The sequence below is a fragment of the Nicotiana sylvestris genome, chromosome 4 (genome assembly GCF_000393655.2).
Source record: "Nicotiana sylvestris chromosome 4, ASM39365v2, whole genome shotgun sequence".
Taxonomy (NCBI): Eukaryota; Viridiplantae; Streptophyta; class Magnoliopsida; order Solanales; family Solanaceae; genus Nicotiana; species Nicotiana sylvestris.
Window position 1 is genome coordinate 169814775 of NC_091060.1, and position 16505 is coordinate 169831279.

Below are 16505 nucleotides of genomic sequence, written 5' to 3' on the forward strand. Positions count from 1 at the left end.
AAAGAGACGTCAACAGAAAAAACGAGCAAGAAGAACCTCAACATGTTATCCACATGATCGTCGGTGGGGTTCACATCCTACAAGGACCTGTCTTCAAACGCACCAAAGTATCGATTATAAGAGAAAAATGAACCCGAGACTATATGCCCGAAGGCACCCTTACATTCAACAGTGAAGAAATGGAAGGCCTCTCTCAACCCCACAACGACGCCCTGGTAATTTCTACTTTGCTAAATAAAATTCAAGTTAAACGTGTTCTCATAGATCCAGGTAGTTCGGCGAACATAATCAGGTCGAGGGTCGTAAAGCAGCTTGGCCTGCTAGATCGGATTGTACCTGCATCTCGAGTTCTAAACGGCTTCAACGTGGCTAGTGAAATAAAAAAAGAGAAGTAATCCTACCAGTGAACGTGGTCGGGACTATCCAAGATACAAAATTTCATGTCATCGAAGGCGACATGAGGTACAATGCACTGCTCGGAAGGCCATGAATCCACAACATGAGGGTAGTACCATCGACCCTTCACCAAATGATGAAGTTCCCAACAGCGGATGTCATGAAAACAATTTATGGAGAATAGCATACCGTGAAGGAGATGTTTGCAGTCGATGAGGTGACATCAATATCAGCACCTTCGACCTTAGAAAAATCACAAATCAAAGATAAACAAGCAGCCAAATAGCAATCACCATCCCCAGCCTCGACTGAATCGGATAAGCAGGTAATCGAAGATGATGAAGAGGATTTTCTCACTCCTCGAACTTTTATCGTTCCCGAAGAATCGGATGCAACCAAGTCAACAATCGAAGAGCTGGAACAGGTGATACTCATCGACTATCTACCCAAATGTAAGGTAGACCTGAGAACGGGGTTAACCACTGAACTCAGGAAAAAACTCATTTAATTTCTTGTTGATAACATGGATTACTTTGCATGATCCCATTGAGACATGACAGGTATCCCACCTGAGATCACAACTCATAGGTTGAGCCTAGATCCCAAGTTCAGGCCGATAAAGCAAAAGAGAAGTCCTCAGTCCGAGTTGAAGCACATCTTCATAAAGGAAGAGTCAACTAAACTTCTTAAAATAGGTTCCATTCGGGAAGTCAAGTATCCCGAATGGCTAGCCAATGTAATCGTAGTCCCCAAAAAGGGGAACAAACTTAGGATGTGTGTAGATTATAGGACATGAATAAACCATATCCGGAAGACTCTTTTCCTTTGCCTAACATCGATCGAATGATCGATGCTATGGCCAGCCATAAGATACTTACTTTTCTAGATGTCTATTCTGGGTACAACCAAATCCAGATGAATCCAGTGGACCAGGAAAAAACTTCTTTTATTACTAAATACGGAACTTACTGCTATAATGCAATGCCCTTCAGGCTAAAAAATGCGGTAGCTACATATTAACACCTTGTTAATAAGATATTCAAAGAATAGATAGGAAAATCAATGGAAGTTTACATTGACGACATGTTAGTTAAGTCCCTTCGTGTGGAGGACCATTTGACTCATTTGCAGGAGACATTCGAAATCTTGAGGAAATACAACATAAAGCTTAACTCTGAAAAGTGTGGCTTTGGGTCGGCTCGGGTAAATTCACGGCTTCATGGTGTCAAATTGAGGGATCAAGATCAATCCCGACAAGATCGAGGCCATCGAGGACAATACCGTCGTGGATAGTTTAAAAGCCATTCAGAGGCTAACCGGATGGATAGCTGCCCTAGGCCGGTTCATTTCGAGGTCGTCAGATCAGATCCATAGTTTTTTTTTCCTTACTTAAAAAGAAAAATGATTTTACATGGACTCCGGAGTGTCAGCAAGGTTTGGAGGAATTGAAATGGTATCTACCAAGCCCACCTTTGCTCCACACCCTAAAGGCAGATACGAAGTTATACCTATACTTGGCGGTTTTTGAGATAACGGTTAGTGGAGTATTATTCCAAGAATAACAAGGTACGTAGTTTCCTGTTTATTACGTGAGTCGAATTTTAGGAGATGTTGAGACCAGGCATCCATACCTAGAAAAATTGGTACTTGTATTAACAAGCGTATCTAGAAAACTAAAGACATTTTTTCAATGTTATCCCATATGTGTTATTACCACATATCCCCTTCGGAATATATTTCACAAACCCGAGTTATCGGGCCGATTGGCCAAATGGGCCGTTGAACTTGGCGGGTACGATATCGAGTATCAACCCCGAACGGCCATCAAGTCTCAAATATTAGCAAACTTTGTGGCAGACGTTTCACCAACCCTCGTACCCGAAGTGGAAAAGGAACTTCTACTAATATCGGGTACAACATCGGCGGTATGGACCCTCTACACGGACGGAGCCTCGAACGTGAAACGGTCAGGGCTTCGTATTGTTTTAAAATTGCCTACGAGCAATGTTATTAGACAATCGATTAAAACTGCCAAACTGACTAACAACGAGGCCGGATATAAAGCTATGATTGCAGGTCTCGAACTAGCTAAAATTTTGGGAGCAGAAGTCATCGAAGCTAAATATGACTCCCTGCTGGTGGTTAACCAGGTGAACGAAACCTTTGAAGTTCGAGAGGACATGATGCAGAGGTACTTGGACAAGTTGCAGGTCACCTTACACTGCTTCAAAGAATGGACTCTTCAACACGTACCTCGGGAACAAAATACTGAGGCCGATGCACTTGCCAACTCGGGATCATCGGTCAACGAAGATGAAATTAGCTCGGGGCGGATTGTCTAACTCTCGAGGTTTGTAATCGAGAAATGACATGCCGAAATCAATTCTACAAGCTTAACCTGGGATTGGAGAAATAAGTATGTCGAATACTTAAAAAATGGGAAACTACCATCGGATCGCAAGGAATCGAGGACCTTACGAATTAAAGCAGCTCGGTTCACATTAGATGAAGACGGAACATTGTACATAAGAGCGTTTGATGGTCCATTGCTTGTATGCTTGGGGCCGGGAGATACTGACTATGTTTTGCGAGAAATCTACAAAGGCACTTGTGGAAACCATTCTCGCGCCGAGTCACTAGTTCGAAAGGTCATCAGAGCAGGATACTATTGGGATAACATGGATAAAGACTTTAAGGAGTTCGCTCGAAGATGCGACAAATGTCAAAGGTATGAACCAACAATTAACCAGCCCGGTGAATAGCTTCACTCGGTCCTATCCCCATGGTCATTCATGAAATGTGGAATGGACATCGTCGGTCCTCTGCCATTGGCCCCAAGTAAAGCCAAATTCATATTATTTATGACTGACTATTTCTCTAAATGGGTTAAAACACAGGGCTTTGAGAAAGTTAGAGAAAAAGAAGTGATCGACTTCATATGGGATCACATTGCATGTCGATTCGAGATACCTACGGAGATAGTGTGTGATAATGGTAAACAATTCATCAGCAGTAAGGTAACGAATTTCCTCGAATGGAAATGGGCAGGCCGAATCAACGAATAAAACTATCACCCAAAGCTTGAAAAAAAGCTAAACGAAGCCAAAGAAAGGTGGAGAGAAAAATTGCCCGAGGTTCTACAGACGTATCGGACAACATCAAAGTCCAGTACCGGAGCAACTCCGTTTTCCTTAGTATGTGGCTCTAAAGCTTTAATGCCAGTCGAAGTTGGAGAGCCCAACGCCATCTTTCGACATGCAATGGAAGAATCAAACCACGAGGCAATGAATACTAGCCTCGAGTTATTAGATGAAAGACGAGAAGCAACACTCGTTCGAATGGCAGAACAGAAGCAACGAATCGAAAGGTATTACAACAGAAGAACCAATCTTCGACACTTCAAAGTCGGGGACTTGGTCTTAAGGAAAATCACCATCAATACTCGAGACCCTAATGAAGGGAAACTCGGTCCTAACTGAGAAGGACCCTATCAAATCCTCGACATAGGCGGAAAAGAGTCTTACAAGCTTGGAACAATGGATGGCGAGCCATTGCCGAATAATTGGAACATATCACTCCTCAAGCGATACTATTTCTAAGGTATGGTTTTCTCCTTTTTCGTTTACTTAAATATTTGAAACTAACTTATTGAAGGTATCTGATCCAAGAAATCGAGACCTCAGGTTTTAAAGTACGCGTTGCACTATTTTTCCCTTAGATCGATTTTTATTCCAAGTGAATTTTTTCGGCAAGGTTTGTAACGAGGCAACAACTATGTGCTACCTGAGTATAATTCAATAGTATCCAAGGCTTTTTTGCAATCAACCTCGAATACTGGGGAGCATCACCCTCGGATGTAATGTAAATGGGTCTCGATAGGAAGAATATATTAATGGGCCAAACGGTCGGATAAACCCTGTCCATATAGATTAGCCGAGTCCCGACAACGAAACATGTACGCATGTATGAATAATACAAAGAAGCACTCTCCTTTTTCTCAAACATCCCGTGGTTGAGGTAAAATTTCTATTATACGAGTCATGTACTTATGAACTATTGTGCAAAACTGACACTTATGAAAAATGGCCCAAGGGCCAAGTACAAGCATACCTCGAACATTCTAGGACTACCTACTCGAGCTATCTAAGTTCGAAATCATAAGACCTCAAAGAGGCACCCCTCGATAAACGGGCCAAGTCCATCACACCCGGGGACTAACATTTCGAACAGGTTCTAAATGTTATCGGGAAACGAGTCCAACAAGCATAACTGAGCCTTACGGCCATATTAAAGACTACGGTCATATAAAGGCTACGGCCAAAATAATGCGGCTCGGAGACGTCCGACTTCCGCCATAAGTTAAAGGCCTTCAAATACTTTGAAAAACCAGTAAAATAAGGCTACCCTCAACAAAGCAAATAAAAAGGGATTTCGATAAATCAGCCCTCGAATAATTTAAAGGCTTCGATAATATCAGCTTTAACAAAGCCTCAAGAGGAGTTAAATTATCTTAACACAAAAGAGTTAAGGAAAAATTGATTTCCGATTGTTGAACCGTCGAATAACCCAACGGGTACAAAAAACACTTGCTAAGGCATAGAAATTTTTTTACTAAGTCTTTTAACCAAAAAAGGGAAAAATTATATCCGTTTTTAGAGGCCGAGTTGGCCCAAAGAGCCTAAGGGCCGATTAAAGAGCCTAAGGGCCAATCTAATTATCCTAAAGGCCGATACAATTAGAGTTCGAGGCCTCACTCTCGCTCAAATCGAATCCAAGGGTTCAGTTATTACGAGCTTAAAATGGACGACTAATTACAGCTCGAAGATTCACATAAAAGGTATAGTAGTTTGCTCGAAAGCTTAACAATCATTGATAAAAACTTAAGGGTCTGCCCTATCCTATTAAAACTATTCAAGCTCGATTATTTGAAATAACCCGCCTGCCAGTTCGAAGCAATCCATCCTCGAGACAAGTTCTCAAATGAGTGGCTTCGGGGACGCGCCTTCAAAACTCGGGGACTTTCCCTCAAAACACAAAAAACCTAAGGGTTTGTTTTGATCACGAGTTGTACTTAAACAATGAGAACTTTTCAGCGAAGGCAGTTAAACATACAAAGGCAAGAAGAAAAAACTTATGAAGGAATCAGGGAAAAATTTCTCATTATATCAAGAAATATATGTACAAAGGGCCAGTCAGGCCTTACAAAAAAATTAAAAAAAAAAAGAAAAGAAAAAGAAGTTACGACCTAGTTATGATCGGGGCTAGTCCCCTTGATTCCGGCCTCCTCCAGAGCGGCTTCTTCGGAGGCATCTTCTTTAGCGACTTCACCAACATCTTCTTTGCTACCACCATCATCATCATTATCGGAAGAGACAAGCTGCCTGGCCTCAGTTTTGAGCTCCTTTGCCAAGCAATCTCTTCGAAAAGGTCAACACCTCGAGCATGAATTTCCTCGAGGGTTTCCTCCCGAATTTTCACTTAGACAAGTCACTACGCCACTGCTCTCGATTGGAAGCCTCCCTCAGCTGGGTTTGAACAACTACGGCGTCAGCTCGGTACTTAGACAAGTCATTATTCCTCGAGGGTTTCCTCTTGGATTTGCACTTAGACAAGTCACTATGCCACTGCTCTCGATTGGAATCCTCCCTCAGCTGGGTTTGAACAGCTACGGCGTCAGCTCGGTACTGTGCTATGGATTTGTCCGCCTTGGCCTTGGTCTTTTCGTTCTCAGCCTTGGCCTCGCCAAACCCGATTTTGAGCTCTTCGACCCTTTTGGCCTGAGCAGAACCTTTTTCTCTGAGGTCTTGGAGATGGGCCTCCGCCAAAGATAACTTGGCCAAAGATGCTTCCGTTTCAACAACAAGGAGGTCCATCCTACTTTCCACCAATCATAGTCGGTCTTAACCTGGTCGACCTTCGCCCGAAGAAGACCAATCTTCTTCACCTTCTGCTGCAGCTGAGATTTCAAAGGGTTAGCTTTCACAGTGAAGTCTACCCTATACTGTATCAATGAGGCGGTTACCTGCTTGTCCAACTCTGCTTCGTCTTCACGAGCCTTGGACAGGTCCGCTTGAAGATCCCTTATGACCTCGTCCTTTTGGCCACAAAGAATATTCAAAGCATTCCTCTCTTACGAGGCCCTTCGGAGATCGGCTTTGCGCTGATTAAGGTCAGCCTGGAATTTGGTAGAAGCCTGAACGAGGAAGAAGAACACAAGTTAGAAAGAATAATAATAGAAAAAAGATGAAGAAGAATGACCAAAAAACAACAAACACTTAACTTGGAAAAAGACGCTGAGCTTCCGCCATAAAGACCGAAGCATCAGTAATATCGGAGGCATCGTCGAACCCCACGAAGCAATCCAGAAAAGGATCGCCAGCGCTAGAGCCTCAGCCAATCTCGGGGGTCTTCAGCCTTTGGGCATCCCTTATTATCTCTTCGGAGAAAACCGACATTAGAGGCATTTGACCTATTGTCATGGCCCCAAGTGAATCGCTCGGAGCACTCTGTCCGATCCTCCTGGTTTCGGAACTGGCCCCACCCAGTGTAGAAGTTGATGATCAAGACACCGTCTTAACCTTAGGAGATTTGGGGTTCACCCCCGAACTTTTCTTCAAAGCCTCCTCAATGTGAAGCTCGGTTGTAGCAGGCGGAAGCTCAAAATGTGAAGCAACCTCGATAGCCTTTCTGGGGCGAGCTACTAATGGTGAGGAGCCTTCTCCTTCCTCCTCCTCGTCCTGGTCCCTCAATGTTTGAACCGCATCCGCCGAGAGTCTGATTGTTTTTCTACTCACCCTTCGAGGCTTGGGTTTGGAGACTTCAGATTGAGGGATATTCTTCCTTTTCTTATCCTTTTGTGGCCTCAGAACCAGGGAATCGGCTTCACCACCTTCGCTCGAAGGCCTCATAATGGTATCTTTGGTCAGACCTACATAAATCGAAGATTAATAATGGAGAAAAGGGGTAAATATTTTGGAAAACGTGATAAGGGACCTTACCATGGTTTTTGGCTTCCCACTTGCCTTTAGCCAAATCCCTCCACACTCGTTCAGCACGAGTCGAGGTGGAGGCAAGCTTGTGGATGCAGTCTTCAAAATTAGGCACCGCCTTGGGCATCCAAGGGTTGGCTGCATGATCGGAGAGAAATGTTAGATAAGATTGAAAGAGACATACAACCAAAAGGACAAAAGGCCACTTACGTTTGGCTCTCCACTCCTCGGGAAATGGCATCTTTTGTTCTGGTATTATATCACGGGTCCTCGCGTGTATGAATTGGCTTTTCTAGCCCCGAACTTTATCTTCGTCCATATTCAAGATGGGCTTTGCTCGCTTGGTAGGTAAGTCTGATTAGCCCTCGATAAAGTCGAGGCCTGTATAACCGCATAAGGTGGTCCAATATGAACTCCAGCCCTCCGACCTCATTGGAGTAAAATCGCAGCATGATCACTATGCGCCAAAGTGAGGGATGGAGCTGACCGGGGGTGACCTCATACCTCTTGCAGAAGTCGAAGATCACAGGGTCGATGGGACCCAATGTGAAGGAGTAAGTGTACACACTCAAAACCCCTTTACATATGTGTGATGTTCTCTTCAGGCGTAGGAATTTGCACCACCACCTCTGGACCTCAACTGTAGTCCTTCTTCATAGCCTCGACAGGGCCCTCGGTAATTGAACACATATACATCGACATATGTTCGCATCGGCCGACCACCGATGAAGGGTTATCAACCTTAAAATTAGTTTTGAGGACACATGGGCCAGGTACATATTCATGGACATCCGGTTCTACCTATGTTTTATATTTGGACGGCCGGGAAGAAGAAGATGGAGCTTTCTCCTTCTATGGTACCATTTTAGAGGTCTTCGCCAGTTACGTATGAGTAGGGAGTAAAAAGAAGGTGTAGATCTGGCAGCTCCTGTGGGAACAACAGTGGTTTGGTTAACGAAGATGAGAGGGAAGCAAGAAGGTTTGTGAACTCAAGGGTTTGTGATCAAAGAAAAGTAAAGTTTGAATCTATTAAATAGCTGGTATTTATAGGTTTAAAACGGCGGTTCGGTGCCACTAGTGGTCGATCGATGACTGACATACATTGATGGTTTTTTGGGAACCGAACTTACGGGACTTTTCGGTCACATCCATCGCTTACTTCATGAGGACGACGTCATGGTCTAGGTATCAAAGGATCGAGGCACAAATCTTTTCTTATCATTTCATTCTAAGAAACACGGGGACTATCTTTATACGGTAAAAAGTAAAGATACCCGATTACACGGGTTCGAGGGTATGCCTCGAGAGTAAGCTGATATCGGAGTAAATTCGGGGTCAGAGAATATGAAGGCTGAGGGATCGAGATCAGGCTAAATCGATACCGCAGTAACAAAATCACGAGATATCCGCAATCGACCACCAATCCCGGCGAAAATCTCGGAACCAGTAGAACCATTAACGATTAATGATATCAATCATGTATCATACTTCCGAAATTAAAGTCATACCTTATTTAGGACTCCTCTACTATATAAAGAGGAGCCTTATTCATTTGTAAAGGGAGGAACATCATTATCATCATACATGAGCTCTTGCTTACACTTTTACTGAGAAATATGCATACTCTTTTATTCGCTCTTTATAGTTCTTATTGTTCATACTGATATTGCTGCTCTTACTGTTCTTGGCATTTGATCTTAAGTCTAATCCAGATCGTGGTCGATAACTTGCAATTACATGGGTTTCATCCATTAAATCACTTTATTCCTTTATTTATTAAGCTATTTATCAATTGGCGTTGAATTAGATCACGTATCCTTATAATCACATTACAAATTTAGTTGTTACTCATATTTCGAGGTAAACAAATAATAAAAAAGATTTTATTTGTTAATTAGGTTTAAATATAGAAACTTGTGAAATAAATATTATAATGGTGTTATTAGTAATTAGATAATGTTAAATTTAATCTTAATCTTAATATGAAAAAGGAAGTACTAAGTTAATTCGGTAACTTATGAACATAAGGATATCCATAATATTTCTGTCATCCAGCGTGGAGTGGAGTTTAGACCGAACCTGAAGGCTGGCATTGCCTATTATGTTTCACAAAATATAAGTAGCATAAATACTATCAAACCTCTCCTTAATAGTCTCGTTTGTTCCAGATATTTTTGAATATTTTAGTGAAGTGTTGTTATAGAAAACATATATTATAACAGACATGAAATTCGATTCCGAAATTTTTTAGCTTTTATAGTAAAGTGTTATTATGCAAGTTTGCTATTATAGAGAGGTCCAACTGTAAGTACTAGGGCTGTTCAAAACTGAACCGAAACCGTTAACCGAACCGAATTAATGGCTTATTGGTATCGGATTATCGAGGTAATGAATGAGGAACAAATTGAGATTTTATAATTAACGGCTTAACGGTTTGGGGACGAATTACTCAATTTTCTTATCGAGTAAACTATTAATCCGTTAAGAATTTTTATATTTACACTTTTACTCCTATGTTTATAAAGTACTATTGAAACTCTAAATGGCTAAACCCCTAATTTCTATTTCCTAATTCTCAATTGATTACTGAACTAATGTGCTTTGCTGGTTTTACAAATTTGATCAATATGTATATGACAGTGTGTACTCTTGGTATTGATGAAATGAGATGTATGTGTAATTGAGAATGCCCAAAATATGCATGTGTTATGTATCTTGCATGTATTTGGGGTGAGTATGCTGTAAAGTGAAAGTGTGAGAATATAAGGACGAAAGGAATATCTGTTGGTTAATATGTGTATGACAGTATGTGTAGTCTTGGTATTCATTGAATGATTATTCAATTTTTTTTATTTGGTTTAGCTGATAAGCTACCAGATAATTGTTAATTCGATACCAATCCTGGCTGGCGGATTACTACATTTATAATCCGATAACCGTTAAGCCAAACCATTAAGTGTAATTATTCGCTTGATAAGCACCTTTAACTATAGAAACATTGTCACACCCATTTTTTCACTCTTAACCCTTTTAAAAAAGATAAAGTGATTTTAAAGCTCAAAAGGGTCTCAATTTGAAAAGTGACAAAATAATGTGTTTCAAAGGATTTTTAGAGTCGACACTTGATATTTGTTTTCGGTGTACCAAGTCACCATTTTTTTAAGAATGATTTTCCCTTTTAAAATACCTTTAGACTCCAAAACTAGTTTTTACCAGAGATTCAAAGTAAGAGGGTTTATTTGACTCGGGGGGGGGGGGGAGGGGGGAGGTATTAGGCATTTCCCGAATCCCGTAAATAGTACGATTGCATACTTGATAAAATTGGCTTTTAAGAATATTTTAATTGAGGTAAAACACACAAAGAAAACAAACACAAAAAGATTTGAGGTTGTCCCTGCCTAAATAAAAGATAAACAAACGAAGAAATAAAAATAAAAAACTAAGGTTCCATCCTACGCTTCCTCAATACCATCCCGTCTTTGGCCTCTAGTTACATAATACTACGGGCCATTCCCCCGATTAAATATTTACATGGTCTTCGGGGCATTCCCCAAATAAAACAACAAATGAAGGGCCAACCTCTAACCTCGAAAAAGGAAACTAAATAAAAGACCTAATATTTGCCTACCCAAGTATGGTCGACCTAAATATGCTACTAGTGATTCTTAAGTAAATAAAATAAATTTAAAGGCAGTGAAACAGCAGCACGAGGCCATCAATTGTTCTTTGTCATTCAATTATTTTGGTTCATTTCAGTTAATTCAAAATTATTACTCCAACGACCCGCTGAGTTTCAGCAATGAATAATATCCATTTTTTATTTCAATTATCCACCTAATGACTTAAAGTATTCTTCCAAGTTTATGATGAACTCAAGGCAATGAACTGATCAAGCAAACTAAATTAAATAAACAAAGGATAAAAGAGACACAAACAATTAACACAATTCATCAACTAGTATAATGAGATGAAACAAAATAGGTATAAGAAATGGATCTTAGTGAGCGGATTTCTTTTCGATTAATGAAACTCTGAGTTTAAAGTTCTGTATGTTGAAGAGCAATGGAAATCCGGCTGAAAAAATTGAGCAGCGACCAAAGATGCCAACGGGGATAGGAACACAACGGAGCCTCGAACAGAACCTCACACCGACGACAAAATCGACCCTCTCCACTTAGACCGGAATACTCGATCAACTCAGGAGCGAAAGCTCTTTGAATCAGAAAATGTTTAGGACCAGAAACCTTGGATGCGACAACCTCGATGGATCCGCGAACAAATCTGAGCTCAACGCTCATATCAGAAAACCTGAACAAACCTGAAACAATTAACTTAACTCTATTTGAATGATTCTTAGCTTCTTTTTCGAAATCAAAGGCAATAAGAAACCAATATATTTTAGTGATTTTTATTTTGGATTTGAATAAGAAAACTAAAGGAAAATTGAAAAAACCTTTTTATTACTTCTTGTGTCTTGAGGAAGAAAACTATAACAAGAATCAAAAATTTTTGTGTTTTGGTATTTTGTCTTAGAATTCCAAAAGAGGAAAAAGAAGACATAGAGTTCTTCTTGGATTTTTCTTTAACCCCTTATCGCACTTTCGTTTCAAGAACGCCTTTGGGAGGTCTTTCGTTCTAGTGGTATTCACAGTGAGAAATCAGAGGCGGCGGCAAAGGGTCAGAGAGGAAAGGGTAGACTGCGATTGTTCTTAAGAATTTTTAGCGCTGCATTTAAAAAATTATAATGAGGATTATATTTGGTATGGGCAAATAACAGGGGACGTTGGATCTAAGTGGATGGATGGCCAAGATTTTGCAATTGAAAACGGGGCGGGAGCTACTGGACGCCAGGTCAAAGGTGTTGGATTAAATGTAATTGGGTAAGGGCTGATGGATTGAATGGTGTTGGGCTAAAGAATCCGAAATTGGGCCTATCTTTGGGGTGATTCAATTCATAAAAGGGACTTTTACCTATCTATACCATATATCAAATTTTATTACCAAAAATATTCATAATTTATTATTACCCGTGTAGTCCACACTTTTACTACAAATTATATACCAATCCAAAAATAGGTAGATTTTGCCATAAAAAAAGCCCTAAAATGAGGCACCAGATCTGCGTGTGATTCTGTCAACATCAAATTCGAATTGCTGCGTAATTCTCTCCTTCCTCAACGGAAAGAGATCTCTCTTCTCTCACTCAACTACAATTCTCAAAAAACGCAAGCTACTGAAGCTCCAGTAATCAAACGGAAAGGAGATTTCTGTTCTTCATCTTCATCTTCATCTTCATCTGTTCTTCCATATATTTTCCACCATTGATAGCCATTAAAAAGCTTGAAAGCTTTGAATTCAAATTTGGGTTTTCAAAAATCATTATTTGTTTGGATTGGGTGTTGTTGTAAATAATTCGGAATATGTTTAGGAGTTTATATCTCAATTTTGAGGGGTTTTGGTGAAGATTAGACTTGGTTTTGACTGAATTTTAGATTGAAACTCGACGAAGAAGAAGAAGAAGAAGAAGAAGAAGAAGAAGAAGAAGAAGAAGAAGAAGAAGAAGAAGAAGAAGAAGAAGAAGAAGAAGAAGAAGAAGAAGACGTATTTCCAGAAATTGTAGTTAAATTGTAGAATTGTAGATATATTGTAGATAAATTATAGATAAATTGTAGATGAATTGTAGATTGGGAAGACTAAAACTTCTACAAATCTTCTACAATTATGTCAAAAATGCCAATTATGCTACAATTGAAATGAGAATTTGGATATTAAAATTCAATGTATCTATTTTGTAGATAAATTGTAGATTATTTGTATTCTGATTGTAGATGCATTATTTTCTGTTTTCACAAATCCAAAACGACTAAAGCTTCTACAAAATCTTCTGCAAAAAACAGTCTACAATTTATCTACAATTTTTCTAATTTGACTACAATTTGACTACAAAATATCTACAAATTCTGGAAATATGTCTTCCTCATCTTCTTCTTCGAATTTCAATCGACTGTGTTAACCAGTAACCTTCAACCACTGTCCAAAAAAAATAGGTCAAAGAATTTCGAACTCTCTGCCATTATTATTTCCAGTGGGAATTCAAGCGGTTGGATCAAAGAATTTAAAATTTTCTTGTGAATCTGAAAATATGATATTCTTCGACGGTGGTGGGCAGTTGGGGATGATCAACGAGAGGAAGCATAGGAGCATCGTGAGTTGTGTGTGTGTTGTGAACAGTTGAGATGAAAGGAAAGAGAAAGTGGGAAGATACAGTCCTATAATTATGCCTAATATAAATGAACCCTTAATTATATCCCTAATTTGAATTATGGTATAGAAATGGTAATTTGGTATGCTTAAATGTAATAAACACAAACCTTAAACATTGAGAGTAATAAGGTTTGATATATGGTATAGATAGGTAAAAATCCCTTCATAAAATCTGAACATTAATTAGCCCAAAACACTAATTTTTTCTTCTAATATAATATAAAGTACATATATAAAAATACAAAATCACTCTTAATTAACTAGGATAAACTACTAAAATAAAATCAACTATCAAAGTGAAACTACTTTTTATGTTTTTTTTTATTTTTAAAAATATTAAACAGTAAAATAAAATACTATATATATATATATATATATTAAAATCCTAGAAAAATTAATATAAACTCAAATAGATATGTATAAAATACTAGAGTGTCTTGGAAACCTGACGGATCAAAAATTACGTACTTACAGCTAACCCTCTTTGTGCGGAAACACGAAGTGTTTTTGAGCAAAGAATAAAGTAAGTGACTTAATTGATTTCTGATCCTACACTTATTCAAAAGGAAATAAAGATGGATAAAAAGATTGTGACCGAGCCTTGGTATTTGAGTTGCCTACATATCCTTGGCTATAAAGGAATCAGGTCACGTGTAGTTCAGAAGTAGGAAAAATGAGAAAGATACCAAGGTGGAGAGTCGAGTGAAGTGTCGTGCCATCGAGATTCCGGTCCGCGGTTCCTGCCATTACATAAAAAGTAAAACAAAAATTACTGCAAAGTAAAAGAAAAATACAAGGTCCTATGTACTTCTTGTCTTGAATCTTCCTCGAATCTCCACTTGATTCTTCAACACGGAATTGAAAATCAACCATATTCTTCAGGTGAGCTCCTGCTAACTTGAACTTGAAGGAAATTGAAAGTCTACCCTGTTCTTCAGGCGAGCATCCTGCTGCTTGGACTTGAAATAAATTTGAACTTGCAGAAGACTTGAGCTTGCAAACCTTGTTCTTCAGGCGGCTCATGCTACTTCTGATTTAAATTGAAAAAACTGGAGGTTTACCCTATTCTTCTGGCGGGATCCTGCTATCTCTGACTTGAACTTGAAAATTTAAACTTGACCTTATTCTTCAGGGGGCTCCTGTTACTTCTAACCTGAACTGGAGATTGAAAGCCAATCATGTTCTTCAGGTAAGCTCTTTCTACTTCTGAATTGAATTGGAAATTGACAGTTGACCATGTTCTTCACGCGGGCTCTTGATTCTTCTGACTTGAACTTGAAATAAGTTTGAATTTGAAGTAGGCTTGCGTTTGTAAACCTGTATTTTCAGGTGAGCTATGCTTCTTAAACTCAAAAATTGAAAGTTAACCCTGCTCTTTAGGAGGGATTCTGCTACTTGAACTTGAAGGAAACTTAAGGTTGACCCTGTTCTTTAGGCGGACTCCTAGTGCTTCCCTGATTTGAACTTAAAACCAATTTCTAAAATATTGACCCTCGTTCTCGAGGTGGATCCCTGCAATTAAAACAACTAAACGAACAAAATTTTCTATCCCAATTTTCACTAGGAAGATTTGTGAATTGTTAGCAAAACTCTAAATCGCCTATGCTATTGATGAAGGATGCAATGATCAGAGTAAAACTAAAGACTCGACTAGGATGTGCATCTCATATGAGTAAAGCTGACAAACTTAGACTAGGAAGTATGTCTCCTAAGAATAAAACTGGCAAACTTAGAGGAGGAAGTGCGTCTCCTAAAAAGTATAACATGAATGACTCAAACTAGAAAGTGTGTCTCCTAAGGGTAAAATTTGAATAACCAAACTAGGAAGTGCATCTCCTAGGGATGAACTTGAAAGACTAAAACTTGGAAGTGTGTCTCCTAGATGTGAGATTGAACTGGACTTGACTAAACTAAAAACTGACCCTATTCTCCAGGCAGGACCCCTAAACCCACTGAAAGCTAAAGGTTAGCAACTTAAAAAAAATTAAAAACTGACATCATTCTATGGGCGGGACACCTGAACTCAAGGAGAGCTAAAGATTAACAACTTAAGGAAAATAAAAACTGACTCTATTCTCCAGGCGGGACTCCTGAACTCATGAAAACTACAGATTAACGATTAACAAAACTAAAAACTAAAGAAAACTAAAAATTGACCCTATTCTCCAAGCGGGAATCCTTAACTCAAAGAAAGCTAACGACTAGCAACTTAAGAAAACTGAAACTGACAACTCAGGAAAACCTAAGATGCGACCCTATTTTCCAAGCAGGAACCTAAACTTAAAGAAAGCTAAAGACTCATCTCAACTAGGGGTATTCCTAGGAGGCACGATTTTTCTTAACTAGGGGGAATAACTAGGAAGTATGGTTCTTCTCAACTAGGAAAAATACCTAGGAGTTAATGGTCTTTTCAAATAGGGAAAATTCTTGGGAAGTAATGATCTTCTCAACTAAGGGAATGTCTAGGAGGTAAAAACCTTCTCAAACAGTCTCTGTGCTGACAAAATTTGGGCATGACACCAGAAAAATTCAAGCTTCCAAGCGTTGATCAGGACATAGTTTTCGTCCCTGTTTCAAACAAAGAAAACTTGTGAGTATAAAACATGATGCTTGGTTTGTGGCCTTGACCTTGAGGGCGATTGCTCCTACACTTGCCATGATAACTTTGATTTCAACTTGGAAGAACTCTCTTGTTATTGACTAACCACTTTTCTGTCAACCCTTATCACAGTAAATACCTCTGATCCATTCAAGCCTAATACTATCTACCTGTTGCACTTTTCTCATGAATTGACATTTATCGAACCTTTGAATTTTACATGAATTCCAAAGCACTTCAATTGCCACCAACTCAGT